Source organism: Stylophora pistillata, chromosome 2 (assembly GCF_964205215.1).
Source record: "Stylophora pistillata chromosome 2, jaStyPist1.2, whole genome shotgun sequence".
Lineage (NCBI taxonomy): Eukaryota > Metazoa > Cnidaria > Anthozoa > Scleractinia > Pocilloporidae > Stylophora > Stylophora pistillata.
In genome coordinates this window covers 45,815,398-45,834,162 of record NC_142520.1, presented here as the reverse complement: position 1 = coordinate 45,834,162, position 18,765 = coordinate 45,815,398, and the positions used below count along the sequence as shown (strand labels likewise).

Sequence of the window (18,765 nt, the reverse complement as noted above, 5' to 3'; positions counted from 1 at the left end):
CCTAACGAACTACGATGAAGAAGAACATTTTAGTCCGAATGAGATTGTAAATTAAATCTCGCCTGCCTTTGTTTCAATCGAGGTGACCCGATTGGTATATTGTATTCAACCCGACCCATGTGGCATATTTTATTTTACATTGTTTTTAGCTTGCATACTTATAGACCTGTTTATAATCCCCGAATTCATTTTACACACATCTTAACTCTAATTATGGTAATTTTAGGATCGAGAGCCACTAGTTCATCAGTTGAATTACTGTCATGTGTCACCCTACTTAAATAAAGTTATTATTATTATGCAGTATACACGTTTGGATGCTAGTGAGCTAAGCAAGATAGGGCGAGAATTCGTAGCCTATCTGCATGACAGGACTGTTAACAATAATAATATCTAATAGTACTTAGATATAAATGATCAATATAAAACGATAAAAGTGTCAATTGGCCCAATACTAAGATGTTTTTTTTATTTTTTAAAGTTCATGAGATACTGTTCGGTTCTTAAAATATCCTTAATTTAAAATGTTCATAAAATCCTGTTCATAAAAACCAAATCATAATGTCCTTTAAATTCTCACGCTGTAACCAGTTTAAATGTTCTTGCAATGTTCAGAGTGCTACTTAATACAGCTTTCTGCATTCTCAACAATATTTCTTTGTATCTTGTACCAAAGAAGCCCTTCATTTCAGTTTCCATAGCTTTAGACCATCCTCCAAGTACGTCTTTAATGACGTTTACTTGTGAGATCTTGTATCCTGGGTGTTGTTTTGTCAGCTCAAGTCTAAGTGCTCCATACTTCTTGGTCTTTTCTTTGTCTTTCATGTCTCTGCTGTTGATCCAAGGGCAGCTCATTTCCACCATAAGTACCTTCTTGTTTTTGTGGTCGATGAAACGTGCATCCACACGATTAGATTGTACATATGTATGTAAGGCTCAGTTGATCATCTTATCACCTTGCTTTTAAAAGACTTCCTTGCCACTGTTGATCTTCGACTTTTTTGACTAGTTCCTCATTTACAACTTTTTTTAGATGCTTCTTGATGTGCAGATCTTTGGTAGCTATCATTGGTTCTTCTGTTGGGCTACATGATGATTCAGTGGTATTCAAGTTCAGAGTTGTATCCAGTTCTTGTGCAAACTTCTTCGAGTCAGTGATAAGAGAGGAGAACCCCTTGACTATAGCACATTCTTCAAACTGTTTCACAGATTTCATCTTGGGGTCTAGACTTTCGTAGAGTTTAACTGTTGCTTCGATCTTGATCAGCTTATACTCTTGCTCAATGGCTCGTAGTCCTCGTCCTCCTCTCTCCCTAGGTAGATCTAGCACCGCTATGGAGCGAGGTGGATGACGCCCTCCATTTTCGCAGATGGTCTTTCTTGTTTGTCTGTCGATGTCACGCAACTCAGCAAGTGGCCAATGCTGGGTCCACATGGGGTATGTGAGTGCTGGAAGTGCAAACTGGTTTGTAGCAAGGACGCGGTTAAAATCAGATAATGGGCTCGTCCAGATCACGGATAGTCTTCTGAAATACACCTTTGCAGCCTCTGTGAGTGCTTGCTTCTCGTCTTGCATAACTAATTCTTTAGTCCCCAGAAACTTGTAGTTGGATCCTGACTCGAGATTCTTGACCACTGACATCTCGTTGAGTTTGACGTCTTTGGCATCTTGGACTTGTTTACCTCTACGCACATGAATAACGCTACACTCTTTTTGGGTTCCAGTGAGGTCCGATATCTTGCATTGCAGTGCAGGTTGTTATTATTGTTATTATTATTATCATTATTATTACTCAAAAATCCGTTTTCCGCGGCAAAACCTGGCGCATGCGCATACGTTATTCAGCTCTGTCACGATAGCTAATATTAATAACCATTACTGATGTTCCCCTCAGAACTTCCTTTCAACCTTGGAAAATTTATTTAGTTGAGATATTATTAAAAGTAAGGGCATTTCCTTATTTCGATCTATTCTCCATGAAATCTGCAAAACTTAGAGCATTTAAGCAGTGTTAATAGCCCTTGGAATAATTTTTCCTTCGTCCGTCCGCCACATTGAATAGCGAAGTTTCAGTACGCGGCCGCCGTTCAAGCTGTTGACTGTCTACAATTTCCGTGGCTATGTTTAAATGGTCATGATGGCGGCTTACTACCCGACGCCCATTTACACCTCGTCAGAAAAAAAAAGGTAGCTAATTAGTGAGCGTATTAAAGGACCTCTTATTGCAACGATCAAGTCATCCCTGATGAAGCCTGACTAGACAGGAGTGTCCAAACGTTGGGTCTATGAATGGTAATTTCCTGGTTATATTCCTTAAATCCACAGTAACATCAAACCATGTCTGATTTGGTTCTTTTGGAGCAAATTATGAGATCAAATGAGCAGGAGTTTTTTCCATCGTTGAAACTTGATCTCGAGATATCAAAATGTACAAAAGTAAAAGACTTGCTCGTTGGTAATCTTGAGTGAGAAGATCGTGGAGACGAAAAAAGTTACTTACAAAACTCGCAACTGTGTGTTGTTGTCAAAAATTCCCTGGGGCAGGTTGTGCAGTTGCATTTCAGATAAGTACCTATGGATATTGTACACTTATATAAGTGTTCTATAGCGTATAACACAGCAGCAATTCATTAGCAAATCACTTATTAGTTAGTTAAGTAAACCCAAACATGTCTTTGATTTGTTGTTGACATTTTGGTTACCGCAGAAACTTAACTTAAAAAATTTAATTCTAGTGATTAATTTATACCCAGACAGAGTAGTACCCAATTTTATTACTGGTTTACAGTCAGCAAATCGATGTTTATGTTTTTTTCCTAATCTGTACATGTGATTAAGCAGCCTTTGAATTATCAAACACTTTGGTTGGCTATGAATGTTACAGGATATTCAAAGATGTCTTTTGACATGCTAATTGCACAGGGGGCACCCACAGGTTTAGATGCGTATGGTTTGTTTTTGGCACTTGTGGGGAATAACAGAAAAATTGCGACCGCAAAATTGCTCTCGCGTTACTTTGGTTCTCTTACTTAGTTCTTTTTAATTTTTAAAATATGACTGGTAGTAAGTGGCGGATCCAGACCTTGAGCTGACGGGGGGAGGGGGGATGGGAGGGGGTATTGTGTGTTTAAACCTACCAGTTTTTCTTTCTTCTACGATTTTTTTTACCCGAAATAAAGGGGAAGGGGGGAAGCTGGCTCCCAGCCCCTCTCCTAGAACCGCCACTGGTAATAAATTCATTATCATATTCGTTCTTTTCGGAGTATGTTCAAATGGTTCTTGAAATTGATTATCTACGGTTCTTAACACAAATTTGCCAAAACAGTTATTCTCAAATTTGTGTTCACTAATTGACAAACGGCATTAAATTTCATTGCCTATTTCAAATAATTAGTTAGTTACTTGCTCATATTTTATCTTATCTCAAAAGTTAAAAGCGTCAGCAAGAAATAAACAACAAAAACTAAATTTTAAATTAGAGAAAAAGAAACCCCACTTACAGTTTCTCCAAGCGAGTATTTCTACTGAAAATATTTGACGGCAATTTATTCAACGGGTTACCGGTCAAGAGACTAAAAGAAAAAGAAGAACGTTAAAAACCTTGACAGTAACAAATCAATCGCGCTTCTTCTGCTTTAATCATGATTTCCTAGTACATTATTTTACAGTACAATGAATACTTTGAATACTCTCTACATACTTTGAGATATTTTAAATTTAAACAAATGCCACAGAAAGAAAATTGTTATCCACGCCCTCTTGTATAACCTTACATCAGCGCTACATGTGATATGAATCTCTTTATCGGTCCTGTAGCTTACAGTTCAGGTGGATGCTACGTGTAGAAAATTTCGAACTCGCGCTCGGTTGAAGAGACTCGAGGAGCTGATTGAGTTGTTGTGATCGAGCGAGGTTCCAAAATGTTTTCCTGGCTGTAACGATGGCAGTTAAGCTTAGGTTAAGAGTCTAAGATCGGCAACGAAAACTCGGGCTAGAGAATACATTGAAAAATTCGCTCGCAAAAAAGCCGTAGTGTTTAAATAGCTCTAAAAGGAATTTATAAATGATAAGCTAACACAAAAATTCGCACGTGGAATCCTACATCCCGGCCCCTAAATGCGCTACACAAGCATTTGCATTGACCTATAGAGGATTACAACGCAATGTTAAGGTTCATTGTTTCTAGTGCAACGTCACTGGGTGACGAAACGCATAGGCAAGTCCACAATTAAGCCTCATCAGAAACTTCAACTCCTCCTTCGAGTAAGACTATCTTGTCTATAGGACATTCAAGTGTGTTTTATTTGGTTTTCAGCGTGACACTTATCACAAGACGGTCTCGTTGGTTCGTCCTAACGCCTGTTATGCGTGCAACTAGCCATGAACCTCTGGGCGACTTCTCATCTGTGACCAGTACCATGTCTCCAATTTGAAAATTCCGACGCGGCCTGATCCATTTTTGTCTCTCTTGCAAAGTTGGGGGGTATTCCTTCACCCATCGGAGCCAAAATATATCCGATAAGTACTGAACCTGCCTTCATCTGCGCTTGGAGTGTATGTGCTTCTTGACAAAGGCTCCGGGAGAAAACGATTAGCTACACCGAAGGAGGAGAAAGTATTTAGGCGTGAGGGGTTCTAGGTCGCGGACGTCGTCTGAGACCTTTATCAAGGACCTGCTGTTTACGATTGACTCCGCCTCGCGCATGAATGTTGAAAGCCCTTAGTCATCTCGTACTTGCTCCCTGACCAGTGCGTTTAAGACCTTTCTTATTGTCCTTATGCAATGCTCCCATGGGCCGCCATGGTGGGACCCGCATGGAGGGTTGAATACCCATTGGAAATTTCTCTGAAGTATGATATCGGCAATTCTCTCCTGGTTCCATTCTTTGACAGAGCCGGTTAAGTTCGCATTCTCCTGATACAAAATTGCCACCGTTGTCGGATCCAATCATTTCCGAGGGTCTTCTCCTCGCATTAAATTTCCTGAAGCTATTTAGAAACGAATCGGTATCCAGATTGTGGGCCACTTCTATGTGGACAGCACGTACCACCAGGCAGGTATACAACACGCCCTGACGCGTAACTTTTGTTCTTCCACGCGAATCGGGAACGGGCAAAAGCAGTCGACTCCCATATAAGTAAATGGTTGTTTGTCCGGTGAAATTCTGCCATTTTCTGTCCACCAACGTGGGCTTGTCTTCTCTTGCAGGAAACGCAGGTGTTTAGATATCTTCGCACTGCTGTTCTGGTACCGACGATCCAAAATTTCTCTCTCATCAGACTAAAGACATATTCCACTCCTGAATGACCGGAAATATAGTGATTGTGGCGTATGATGAGGGGAACAATGTGGTGAGACTTTGGAAAAATGGCTGGATGTTTCAGACGCTGCTGGAAGAGTCCATTGGCTATGCTACCCCCGACACATAACAAGCCGTCAATCATCCGGGGATCGAGTTTCACGATCTCGCTCGATTTCTTGACCTGACCCTTTGAGTTTTGTTCACCTGAGATGGATGTAGAGGGTGGCGCAGATGATACCCTTTTCAGTTGGCCAATTCCTCCTCGAAACACTCTTCTTGAACATGTTTCACAATGTCCCTTTCTGTATTTCGTAACTCGTCAAGGGTAATTGGGACTGTCTTCGCTTTCTTAGTGACGGCTGTGTAACCTCACCTACGTCGCAAAACTGCCGATCGTAGATTGTCACGATAGCGAAGGATCCACGCAATGAATTTTTTTAACCCATTTCATGAAGAAGTGATCGCTAAAAGATCTTGTTCGTTAGACGAGCACCGATTTCTGTGGATTGGGAGTATACCTCAGCTGTTGATTTTATCTCTTGGTCGACTGGGGAAACCTCCAAGACTGGGCTGGGTGCAATGGGCCAGGAGGACTCTGGACACCACAGAAAGTCAGGGCCCCTAAACCATCGACTGTTATTTAAAATAGCCTCGGCGAAGAGCCCACGCGATGAGTCGTCCGTTGGGTCCTGCAAGGAGTCAACATGTCTCAACTGCGAGGCGGCCGCGACCTCCTGTATTGTAGCTACTCGATTTGCCACAAATCTATAAAATTGCTTGCTCTCGTTCCGGAGGTATCCCAGGCGGCAAGTGCTGTCGGTGCAAAACACAGACTCATCGATATGTCGGTTTCAGTTCTAATGATCTTGTCCAGTCTGGCTGCGACAACCGCTACGCTCAATTCTAATCGTGGAATAGTAAGAAGCCTGAATGGTGACAGCCGGGATTTCCCCATGACGAATGAACAAGCAGGTTGACAGGGCAATTGGTTGAGTAGATGATCCTTCCCTGAGACTACTCTCTCTAATGTAGGCACAGTCTCAATGACTTTTCTGGATTTAGATATCCACCTAATTAACCGAAATCCCCCTTTGGCTAGCAGTACACGCAGTTCTAATACCAATGATATCGCCTTGGTCTCGCCTTTGATGGACTTGAAACAATCGTCTACATAGAAATTGCGTCTTAGAGTCCTTACGGTCTGTTCGCTGAAGATTTCTTGATTATCGTCTGCCGTTTTCTTTAAGCCAAAATTAGCGCAACTCGGGGACGAAGTAGCGCTAAATAAATGGACCAGCATTTGGTAATCTTCTGGGTCCTTTTTTAGATCGTTTCCTAGCCATCATAGGAAGCGAAGCGCATCGCAATCCATAGGGCAGAAACGCACCTGATGAAACATTCCTTCAATGTCAGCCATTATGGCAATAAGCTCCTCAAGAAAGTGAATCAGAATTCCCACCAAGTTGTTGGTTGGGTCTGCAACCTGCAGAAGCTGAGAGTTTAGAGACACCCCGTTGTATCGCGCGGCACAGTCGAATACCACCCGGCTTGTCTGAGCCTTAGGTAAAATATAATTATGCGACCTAGTTCTCAACTCAACTGCCATCTACTCTTGGGCCGGGTAAGAAATCGCTCAACGCAGTGTTAATGGAAGAGATCCTTTGCCATAATTTCTTATCTCTATTACGACGGATATCCGAGATACTGTGCTGCTTTAAGCAGTAACTCAACTTATAACACCTGACAAAGAACTTATTACAACGGCGGTGTGTTCCAAAGGAATCTTAGGTAGCATTTGAGCGTGTCTGTTTTTGAAGAGGCTGCCCATAAATGCTGAATACTACGAACACAGGTCTGGATTCTTTAGTAATCTTTTGCGCAGTAACCCCAGACGGTGTTCTGCCATGGCGCGGTTACTCGGTAAACAGGGCATATCGTGTTTTCAGGGTAAGTCTATCTCGTAGTGACCCTCCTTCAAGCACATCGACTGCTTCATGATGAATAGTGCACACTTGTCCTCTTTGGACATTGCTGGTTCACTGACGTATATGGAATCCTCGAATTCCCAGTTGCAGAACGTGCGAAGCTGTTGGCTCAGTCCCTCGTCGGCCCTTACAAAGTTGCACACTGGCTGTGGCTGACCCACTCTCACCAAAGGTCCATTCACCGTCAGACCAAACATAGTTCAAGTCGCGAATGGGCCTTCGCCTTGACTAACACGAATTTCATGAGGTCCCATGGCCTTTGGAAGGTGGGATCCTAGAAGAAAGCCAATATCCGCATTTATCGTTCCGATTTGAAGATCTCTGAGGTAAGGGAAACTGATCACATCCTCTTGAGTCGGAATACTGTTATTACTGATAGGTAGTGAAGCTTAATTTAGTCTTACTGCTTAAGATCGGCAGCCCTCATTTATCTTGTTTTATAAGGTAAGAAAATACAATGGCATCTTCTCTTATAGAAAGCGTAGTTATTTGTTGTTTCCAAATATGCTTGAGGTCAAATTCCTCAGCTTAACTTGTTTTCGTCCAGAGTCCTTTCAAAAATTAAATTGAAGAAATTGTTTAAAGCTTTATTAAATACATATTTCTTATTACACGTTTTGTTGTGTAGCATCGCTCAGTATTTTTGCGAGTTGTGCCGTATTTTGACGAGCCCGTAGGGAAAGTCAAAATATAAACAACGAGTAAAAGTACTCAGCGTTTCTTAACAACAAAAAGTTTAATAAGATATTTATCATCCAACACGCCAGATTGTTATTTCAGTGCGGGCGAATTTTGCGGATAGTTCGGGAGTACAAATATGATATTTGTACTCGTCTCGCGTGAGGAGTGTACGTACATATGTTTTCTATTTTGGCGCAAAGCCCTCAAAAAAAGTTTTAGAAACACTTCAAACCCAGAGATTGGTGATGAGATCTTTCTTAGTCAATGAAAAAAATATCTTATGATTAATTATGGGGCAATTGGAAAATCTATAACAAACAAAAATAGCACAAGTTTTCCCTTTTCCAAGAGGAATATCAATGGAAAAACATGAAGATAATTTTAGTTCTGTTGAACACAATTGGTTAATCAAATTGCACGAAAAAATGGATTGGCCGTTTTAATGCCAGAGACAATAAAGTCGTCTGAGACGTTAAAGTCGTCTGAGGACGCGTCTCAAAAACGGTAAAAAAGGCAGACGACTTTAACGTCCCAGATGTTAAAGTCGTCTGGTATAAAGACGGGACGTCGTAATTTAGGACGCATTTTTGCTCGACTCGTCGTTTGGCTCGGACGCCACACAAACCTATTGCTTTGGCTACGTCTATCTCATCATCTCATCATTTGAAGTTTTCGCTTTCTCGACTGACTTTTCTGTGTTACAAATATTTACATTTCTAAGTCATGCCCTTCTTAGCGACGGCGAGAAATAGATGGCTTGCAACCAATCTCTAGAGACACATTAACAATGGTGAAATGAACAAATGCTGGTGGACGAACAAAAGAAGCAAATGAGATATCCATTGTTTACGTCCACCAACATGGCGGCCATGACGTAACGTGCAAACCACCTATAGACTTTAAAAGTTGTAACGCCTCCGCCATGTTAGAGTTTGAACAATTTGTTCGCATTTCGCGGGCTTGAATTTCCTTTTTGGCGCCGTTTTAACTCATGTCCAGTGTCTTCCGAGAGTAGAGCCTAGTCCTTTTTTCAGAAAAATTTACTTATTTAAATAGGGACGTCTACGCTTGTGCGTCCCGTTTTTACATTAGACGACTCTAACGTCTCAGACGTTAAATGCCTCTAGACGACTTTAACGTCTTTAGCATAAAAACGGCCATTTTCACCATATTTGCTCAGTGCAAATCTAAAAAATATTAGTGCAAACATATAGAAAATATAAAGCAAGGGTAAAAAATGCCACATTTGCTCATACATTTGCACCAGGTAGCGAATGTATGAGCAAATGTGGCATTTACCACCCTTGCTCTGTATTTGCTATAAGTTTGCACCAAATTTTCTCAGATTTCCACTTCGCATATATGATGTAAATCCGTTTTTCGTGCAGTTATTAATTTAGTTTCAACGTTTCATTAGTTGAGGCATATTCATTATTTCAGTTTAACTTGCAATTAGGGGACGGAAACGTCTACCGCCTCAGCCAACAAAAGGTGGACCGGGAGCGCAAGGATGTCCTAATCTTAAGGGATTACACTTGTGTTCCGTTATCATAGGAATAAGTACCTGAGATATTGCATTCTCCAATGGCTCCAGTAGATCCTGGATGTCGGGTAGTGTTCTTTGGAAGTAATTAAGTTACCGATGTGAAAGCGGCATAGCTTCATTAAGCGAGGAAAAGGACTTAGAATTGGGCTTGGGATATGACGGTTTTGTGTTGCTTTTCCATTTTATGTGCAGGTGTTGGAATGCAATTTTCCACAGTTAATTACAGTTTTTTTCTCCATGGTGGAATTGATGATTTCTTCAGTTTTCTCTCGTTTCCCCTGCTTGCCTTCACAGGACTCTTTCCGCGACGGCTTTAAGTCTCATGGTAAAGCAGGTTCGCGAAGAGATAAAACCTCTTTAGTTTGTTTGTGTTTTAAATGGGTGTTGACCTCGTCTTCAGGAAATTTCACACCTTCGTCGATTTCTTGAATGAATTTGTTATTGGCTTTTTCTTTCTTTTGTAGAGTAACGACGTAAAGTGCAAGCTTATTTACAGCACTCTTAAGGCTCTTAAGCGATTCTCGAGCTTCGTCGATTGAGTGAAGCTTTTCTAGGCATGTTAATATTTTACTAAGTAATGAGCTAACGGTTTCGTCCTCGCTCTTGTTCACCATGTCGAAGCTTGAAGTGTCGCTACCTACGTTCACTTCCAACAGGTTTTTTTTTTTTTTTGCATTGTTTCAACTGGGGATGAGCTATCTTTACTGGAAAGCTTTTTTCTCTTCGATTTTTTGCTGATTGACTTGCCCATATATTAAAATTCCATGATTTTCAATAATTTTTGGAGAAGCGTCAGCATGTACGTCTACATCTCTTAGTTGCTAGCTTCAATCTTCCAGTCTTGCATGAATGCACTGAGGTTTTTTGATTGGTCTCATAGTGGCTAGAGACTTTGTGACGTTTCTTCAAACATAGCCTATTTCATTTTTATCTTCCGGCGAAACTAACGAGCTCGTCTTTAAAATGGAGGACGATTAAACGAGACAAGGAGACGCCCTTCCCATCTGGCAGCAAAAAATAGTTCAATAGTTCTCTAGTGACCATTCCCTTCCCTACCCTCCCCCCCTACCGTCCCCCCCCTTCTCTCCCCCTTTCACACCTTTATGCTTCGAAGGACGTTAGCCTATATATCGATTATTAATGATTAAACATATTTTATGAAGATAAATAATCATCAAGAGTATCAACTATATTCCTTCTGCATGCAAGACGAAATAGAAGCTTAGCTGATGGGTCTATTAAGACTGATGTGTCTATTAAGACTGATGTGTCAAACAATAATACAAATTTTCGACTTTGGCGACAATTTCTAACTATACGAAAGCTTTTATTGTTACAACTATCCATGAAATTGTCTATTTTTCTTCTCTTTTCTGTTTCCTTCCCAAAGTCAGTGGGATTAAAACAAGGAAGAATACTCTGTACTTTTTTTACTTACAGGTCCTCTAATTTCATATTGTTATTGAATATGTCTTTTGGCAAGTCTTCCAACTGGTTGTTGTCCAATAACCTGTCAAAACAGGACGACAATTAGTAAGTGTAACAAGTATTCAGCTGCTCTATCATTCTTAACGCATGATCACTATCATCAATACTATTATGTACCTAGAAATGTTTTGAGTAAGAACCGATCAAAATGTTTTTAAATCTCGCCCTTCGTTCGTGGAGGTTTGCTAAAAGTTTAATCCATAATAATTCAATATCATCCTTCTTATGAGGGACCCCAAAATATTTATTTCATTCCCTTTCTACCACTTACGACTAATTAGTTATAGGACTGTTCAGGAAAAGGGTAATTTTCCATGGAAACAGCAGAATAAAAGAGCCACAAATAGTGTTCCATTTCTCTACTTTACATTTAGAAATATTTAAAGGGAGTTCTCTGAGCTCTAAAGCTGTAAACGTTTTATTTCGATATCATTTTGTCACTAAAACTGGTGAACAACAACCGTAGCTGCAGTTTAAATTGACTCCAGCATGAAAACCATGCGCAAAACACAGAACTTTGATTTGCAGAGGATCTTACTGAAGGGTTTGGGGATGTATGAAAGAGCTTAATAAGAACTTAAGGAACATTCGTGGACTCAAAACCGATTGCTTTCTTTTTGTTCTAGAGCGGTTTCTGTCTTTTGCCTATCGAGAGTCTCACGCAGTCTCATCAAAACTTAGTTCATCATCCACTGACATCTCGCAAGCATAGAGCAGTGAACTTGTAAACAGTTGTTTTTGTTTTTGTCCTTTTTCATGTCGGTGCACCCAGAATGTTCTCTAACTCTTCCTTCGCTGGGCTTGCCTTTTATCTTTTCTGGCCTCATTAAAATCTTACAAAATCGAACGTTGATCGCATTTCAATAACAAGTAAGCCGGTGAAGATTAAGTCATTAAGTTTTAAAGTGCACCTAAACCCCATTTTTTTTTTTTGCTTAACGAAATAAGTGTATTTTTGGAGTATTTCTGTGCAATCGTTTTTTACTTGCTCAAATCTTTAATTTTCTGTGCCCAGTCAAAATACGGAAAATCGGCTGCCATCTTGGCTCACGACCTAGTTTAAATAGGAATGGTTCTAGCGGATAATGTGACGTCAAATCGAGAACACGAAAGTCTACATTTCACACATTTTCACTTTTTTGGGAAGGTTGTCGTCGATATTGTCCGAAATATGCCGACTAGGTGTGTTTTATTAGGAATGTATGAAGTGCGATACCCTCTTGCAAATTTCGCACTTTGCTACATCCTCCTTCAATACACTTAGTCTTTGTATGAAAAATCCTTCTCGTTTACAAATCATGGCGTGGTCTAGCGTAAAAACCCGTATACACACTTGGGGGAATATTTTGATAGTTTGTCAGCATCAAGGAGATCCTATTTATTTAGGTTGAAGCGCAATTATCTGGGAGGAAGTACTGTCAGCGACCCTACTGACCCTTTTTTCATCTGCCAGGTCCATAGCTCGCATTATGCAAAATGCTGCGACACATCCGGGAACTTTCTAAGTTCATCGGCGGTCAATTTGAACAGCCCTCCGAGCTGTTCATTTTCAGACTAATGACCAACCAGGCACTTTTAAATGCGCTCGTACATGATGCAAAACGTGTCCTTTCATTCACAACACTGAGAAAATATCGGGACCCAAACGATCCATTAAGATCACCGATCACTTCACGTGCACTTCCGCTAATGTAATGTATTGCATAACTTGCACTTATTGCAAAAAGATTTACATCGGCGAAACAGGCAGAGGACTAGGTGACCGACTCCGAGAACACCTTCGCGACGTGAAGAGGAATGACAAAGACACATCGAAACCAGTCGCTAAACATTGTAATTTACCTAACCATTCTAAGCAACATATGGCAATCTGCGGTCTTTCCTTGCACTTAGGTAGCACGGAAAGCAGTAAAACTCTTGAACAAAAGCTCATCTTTCAAACCGGAAGTCTAAATCCCACAAGTATTAACGAACGCTTTTCATTTCACTACTTTATTCGTGTTTTTCTCGTTGCCATGTTCCCAACAATAACGTAGCTCCATTTTCTGCCTTTAAAAACACACACAACCCACAATTCCTCTATTCGCTAAGACGAAGTGCTAACGCTCGAAACGTCAGCTTTTATAATCGTAACGGTGGCCAATTTACCATTTCAACGTTGTTGTTATGTTCAAATTATTTCGTTACCCCCACCGAAGCAGCCCCAAACATTTTTTTAGAAACTATCAGCCCTTATCGTGACAATAGTTTTAAGCTTCTTAAGCGCTTCTCGAGCTTCGTCGATTGAGTCAAGTTTTCTTGAACGTCTCAATATTTTACTCAGTGGTGAGCTTACGCTTTCGTCCTCACTCTTGCGTACCATGTCAAAGCTTGTAGCTTTGATCATGGAAAGTTTTGATCTACCTTTCTCACATTTACTCGAAAGAATATCTGTTCTACGTCTGTCATAAAGGCGTACTTCTCTTGTCGTAATCTGGTTAGAGTGTCAACTAAGTTGCTGGTAACATCTGGTCTTTGAAGGAATTCTTATTCAAGGAGTGTCCTTCGTATGTCGCCGAGCAATCGAAAACCCCTGGAGCTTTCGTTGGTTTATGCGGGCGATAGATTCCAATGAGCTATTTACAGAGCACAGCCGAGGAGTTGAACTAGGGGCAACCGAGAACAAATCCAGTGAGTGGCAGGGTGGAGGACTTGAACCCGGGACACCGGATTACAAGTCCAGCACCCTAACCACTCGGCCGCGCTATTCAATTTCATCCGCATCCCACCGACGTCTTCTTTTTCTCCACGCACATACTTAACAACCGATGTAAAACCACATAATTTCAAAAAGCTCTTTCCAACGAAATGGACAGTAAAGAGACGAAATAAACGGACACGATCGTCTTTAAAGCCAGCCATGATGCCTTCAGGTCGCACGTCTCCAAAGCTGTCGTGATCCTATGACGAGCAGCTTGGCCAAATACTACGTCACATCTATTTCAAAACGAGGTATTTTCTTGTAGTTGAGAGTATTTGGTAACTCTAGTCTTTTTGAAAAGAAAAAGGAATCGTTGAAAATATGTAAGGAGGCAACGTAAACAAAGCGTCCAAGAATCAGAACGAAAATAAAATATACAATAGCGCCAAAGCCTAGCACACGCAAGACGTTATTCAGCTCTAGCAGTTAAATGATAAGAATCGTTAAAAATGAAAGCGGCTTCAGTGCTCCGTAAACATACCACTCACAAAACAAGTGGATGGTACATAAAAAAAACATATAGCGTGCGCCTGCGTTCATAGATTACCTATCTTCTTAGGTCAAACGAGAAAAGTTCATGTGCATTTATCTGGGATTTGAATGAGACGGGTCAACTTTTCTGATAATGACTCGATTCGAGCTGCGCAAATCATGTAGATACAACAAAATTGATTATCCTCCATCTACTTATCTCTGATGCTTAGGTGTTCGTATCAATTATGAGAATCGACATGGACACAAATACAGAACGGGTGAAGTTCATCCTTTTAAGTCATCAAAGCTTAAGCGGGCATTGTGTTCTTTTGCGAATAGATTTCCGACGAGAAATGCAATGAACTGAAGGATTCTTTTTTGCGAATCGACATCGACTTGACTAAAAACGCGTCGATTCGACGCGTGCGAATCGTGAACGCTTAGGTGTGTATTGCGTTTCTCTGCAAATCAACTTCCAGTGAGAAGGATCGCCTTTACAAATGATGAGTCGAGTCGATCCGTGCGAATGGTGTCGATTCGTCAACCTTGGATACCCAAATTGATATGCTTAAGTATGTATTGTCTCATTTTGTGAAACGACTTCTGATGAGACGAGTTGACTTTACTAATGAAGAGTCGTCAACATTGAATACCCCAATTTGATACTTAAGTGTTTATTCTCTTCTCCTGCATTTTGACTTCCAGTGGGACGAATCAATTGAACTCAAGACGAATCGAATAGACCCATGCGAGTCGTGTCGGTTCGTGAACCTTTTCTACCCTTGTATTATTTATAATATTCTGACAATAGACCGGCTGTTGCACGCTTTAAGAACGTGGAAGGTTCATGTTGTGATGTTCTCATACCTTGCCACTCATTTTCACTCATCACTCACGTGCACGCCCCTCGACTTCCGGTATTTTAACAAACGATTGAACTTCCGGTGTGACAATTCATCAACAGCCGTAAGCGAATTGCAACGGTTTGGGTGTATTGGACATGTATAAATACAATCACTTAGGGGTCTATGGAAAATACTGAATCGCTTAAAAGCGCTGCTAAGATCTGTTGATATTCCTGCTTACTTTTGAGATGGATTTCATGCGTTCTTTACTTAAAAGGGGTAGATTTTAAAACTTACAAGCTATACAGCCGGGTGTTGCTACTGAAAAGGCCTGATAATAATAATAATAATAATAATAATAATAATAAAAATAATAGCTTAATATTTGTAGTGCGCAAATGCCATTTACATATGATGAAAAGTGCATAACGGTTATAGAATATAAAAATTACATCAGTTAATAAATTACAGTAAGACCCTTATCAAATTTACAAAACTAATATTAACATTATCTAAAATGTAAAAACTATTAAACCATGCACAATTCAATCCTAATTAAAGGCTAAATTAAAAAGGTGAGTCTTAAGTAAAATTTGAAAATTACTAAAATCTGTCTCATTACGCACTTTATAAGGAAGACTGTTCCAAAGTTTAGGTGCTACACACATATAAGCACGATCACCTAATGTTTTCGTTGTTATGGCATTTGGTGTTTGCAGCATGAGACCCTTATTACCAGATCTTAAGTTGTATGGTCCATTCTGCTGCAACTTAACAAGCTCTTGTAAATAGATTGGACCATGTCCATTCATTGCTTTGAAAGTGATCATGATAAATTTCAACTGTATTCTACACTGAACAGGTAACCAGTGCAGTTCCCGTAGAACTGGTGTGATGTGACACATCTTTGGGATATTAAAGATAATCCTTGCTGCCGAATTTTGAAGGCGTTGGAGATTAGATTATTCCCTAGCTGGTAAACAATATAAGATACTATTACGGTTATCTATCCGTCCGATTACTAAAGCATGTATCAATGTTTGTGATGCTTTCTCATCTAAATATTTCCAAATGCGTCGTATATTCGTCAGATGATAGTAGGTAGCTTTGCAGGTATTGTTAACATTGATCTTCAGATTAAGATTACTGTCTATCCATGTGCCGAGGCTCTTTGCTGATTTCACTGGGAAAACCTTAGAGTCACCAACACACAGGGAGATCCCATCGACCTTTGCCAACTGTTGTCTGGTTCCAGTTATTATAAATTCGGTTTTATCTTCATTTAATTTGAGTTTATCATGGAGCATCCAGGTTCTTAAGTCGCGAATAGAAAGTTCCATTGCATTAACAGCATCAAGAGCGTTCACTGCAGATTCAGGATTAAACGCTAGATATAACTGCGTGTCATCGGCATACGTGTGGACATGTGGCAAGTGATCGTTTATAATATTAAACAGTTTACTTACATATAGTGTCAACAGTAATGGCCCCAAGCAAGACCTTTGAGGAACGCCATGTATTAATTGAAATTTGCCAGAAACTTTACCATCAAGTGAAACGCGCTGGGATCGGTCAGATAGGTATGACCTAAACCAACGCAGTGCAATACCCCTTATCCCAAAACTGTTACTTAAGCGAGATAAAAGGACCGAGAGCTCAACCGTATGATGGTAATTTCTTTAACTGCCGAAGATAATTAAGAGTGATGTTAATTACACTGGATTGGTAAATAAAGTATAGCAAATTGCTATTCTTAAAAATGTTGTATAGTTTTCATTAAAAATTATATATTGAGCAGGCGGAAATTAAAACGCTATGTTCAGGTTTACATTGCCTAATAAATTCATATTTTATATTGTTATTTTTTATTTCTATCTTGTTGAAAAGAGTTTATTTTGGAAAATATTTTAAAAAATTCGGCACTTTAGTCTTGTGGTCGGGCAAAATCTGCATGCTCTATACTCAGTGATGCATATTCTGTGATTTTGAACTCTCAGGTAGTAGATGAGTGAGGACAAAAGAAAATAATGGGATACTATATTCACCTAATGGGAAATAACATCAAATGAACTCGTCCACAACGGAATGAAAAGCTGTTTTGAATGAAGCTGATTTTATATTCTATTCCAAAGTATTTAAAAAATGTTATACTTATACCTATACCTGAAGGTATACAACCACAAAACATCTTCAAAAAATCTTTGTACACTTTTCTAATTTTGTAAAATCCTTGAAAGTCTTCAAGTGTGCATACTGACGTGATGTTTATACGTACAGATGTTTACTATTTTAGCGCTAAGCCCTAAAAAAATTTTTAGAAACACTTGAAACCCAGAGATTGGTGATGAGATCTTTCTTATTTAGTCAATGAGAAAATATCTTATGATTAATTATCAGCCAATTTGAAAATCTATAAGTGACAAAAATAGGTTAGGTTTTCTCTCTTTCCAAGAGGAATTTCAATGGGAGAACACGAACATAGTTTCAGTTTAGTTGATAGTAATTAGTGTCAACGTGTCATTAGTGGAAGCATATTCGTTATTTCAGTTGAACTTTCGATTAAGGAAACTAGCGGACGAAAACGTCTCCCGCCTCAGCAAACAAAAGAGGCACAGAGAATCGCTGTTTGCTGTTAGTATGGCAAGGTCTCTTCCACTGCCCCATGTTGCATTGTCATCGAATCTTGAGAGGATATACGGAGACCTCGCGGGCGTTCAATCGGTTGCGGAAGAAGGACACATTTGCTATCTACACGTAAGTTTACTTTTGCTGGTTCTTGCCAACGTTTGATTAAAATTTACACAACCACTTGACCGCTTGCTCTTTGTCTCTCGTCTTTTTATTCAAAAGCTAAGTCGGATACGAGATGTTGAATTCTCTAATTTTACTTTGTGAGTTTACCAAATTTGTTTTCACACTCAACATTTTCCTAATTCAAGTCAATTCAATTCAATCAAGTTTGCTGTCTTTACGTGAGGCACGGCTACCCAGATTGCCCGAGCCAGAGGCTCATGTATTAAACGTAAGACAGCAACCACCCATCACACCCCAGGGGAGGATATCCACCACACAGTAATCTCGTGTGTGGGAAATTAACGTCTCCGACCCTCAACCCCACAGGAGGCGGTGCCTACGGTTTCTTCGCTGTTTTCCGAGAAGACTAGAATATCTATACAATTCTTGATATCATAGAAAGGAAGCAAATTCTCCTCTGTTATTTTCAGACCATTAGTATTAGTCCGGCCGGGGCTCGAACCCCCGACCTCTTGCACCACACATCCGGCGCTTTAACCAATTGAGCCAACCGGAGGGCGGAACGACTGGAAGTCTATATTCCTTCTGAACACCAAAAGGCATAAATGAAAATCCAGCGCTAAGTAATTTACACAGAGGAATCCAAATACTTTCGCAACTGACTGCATGCGTTTTGTGCTGAATTCACTAAAGACTCGTTTTGTAGCTTGTGTTGTTGAGATATGATATGCTTAGCGAAGGGTGTTGACACTTTCACTGACAAAGTGCACTTCAGACTTGGTTCCCGGCTTAGGTTTCCATGGCAGAGGCCTCCAAGGCGAACTGGGATGACAAGGATGTCCTAATCTAAGGGATTACACCTGTATCATAGGAATAAGTACCTGAGATATTGCATTTTCCAACGGCTCTAGTAAATCCTGGATGTCGGGTAGTGTTCCTAGGAAGTAA

At 40.2% G+C, this 18,765-nt stretch overlaps 1 long non-coding RNA gene across 1 annotated transcript; it reads right to left on the bottom strand.

Annotated features, from left to right (window-relative positions):
• Positions 1-2,394: 2,394 nt before the first annotated feature.
• LOC148739840 (uncharacterized) lies at positions 2,395-11,017 on the bottom strand. Its single transcript, XR_015996267.1, has 3 exons — positions 10,955-11,017; positions 3,502-3,573; positions 2,395-2,573 (listed from the first exon to the last, which is right to left on the bottom strand). It is a non-coding gene; the product is annotated as an uncharacterized LOC148739840 (long non-coding RNA).
• Positions 11,018-18,765: the final 7,748 nt, after the last annotated feature.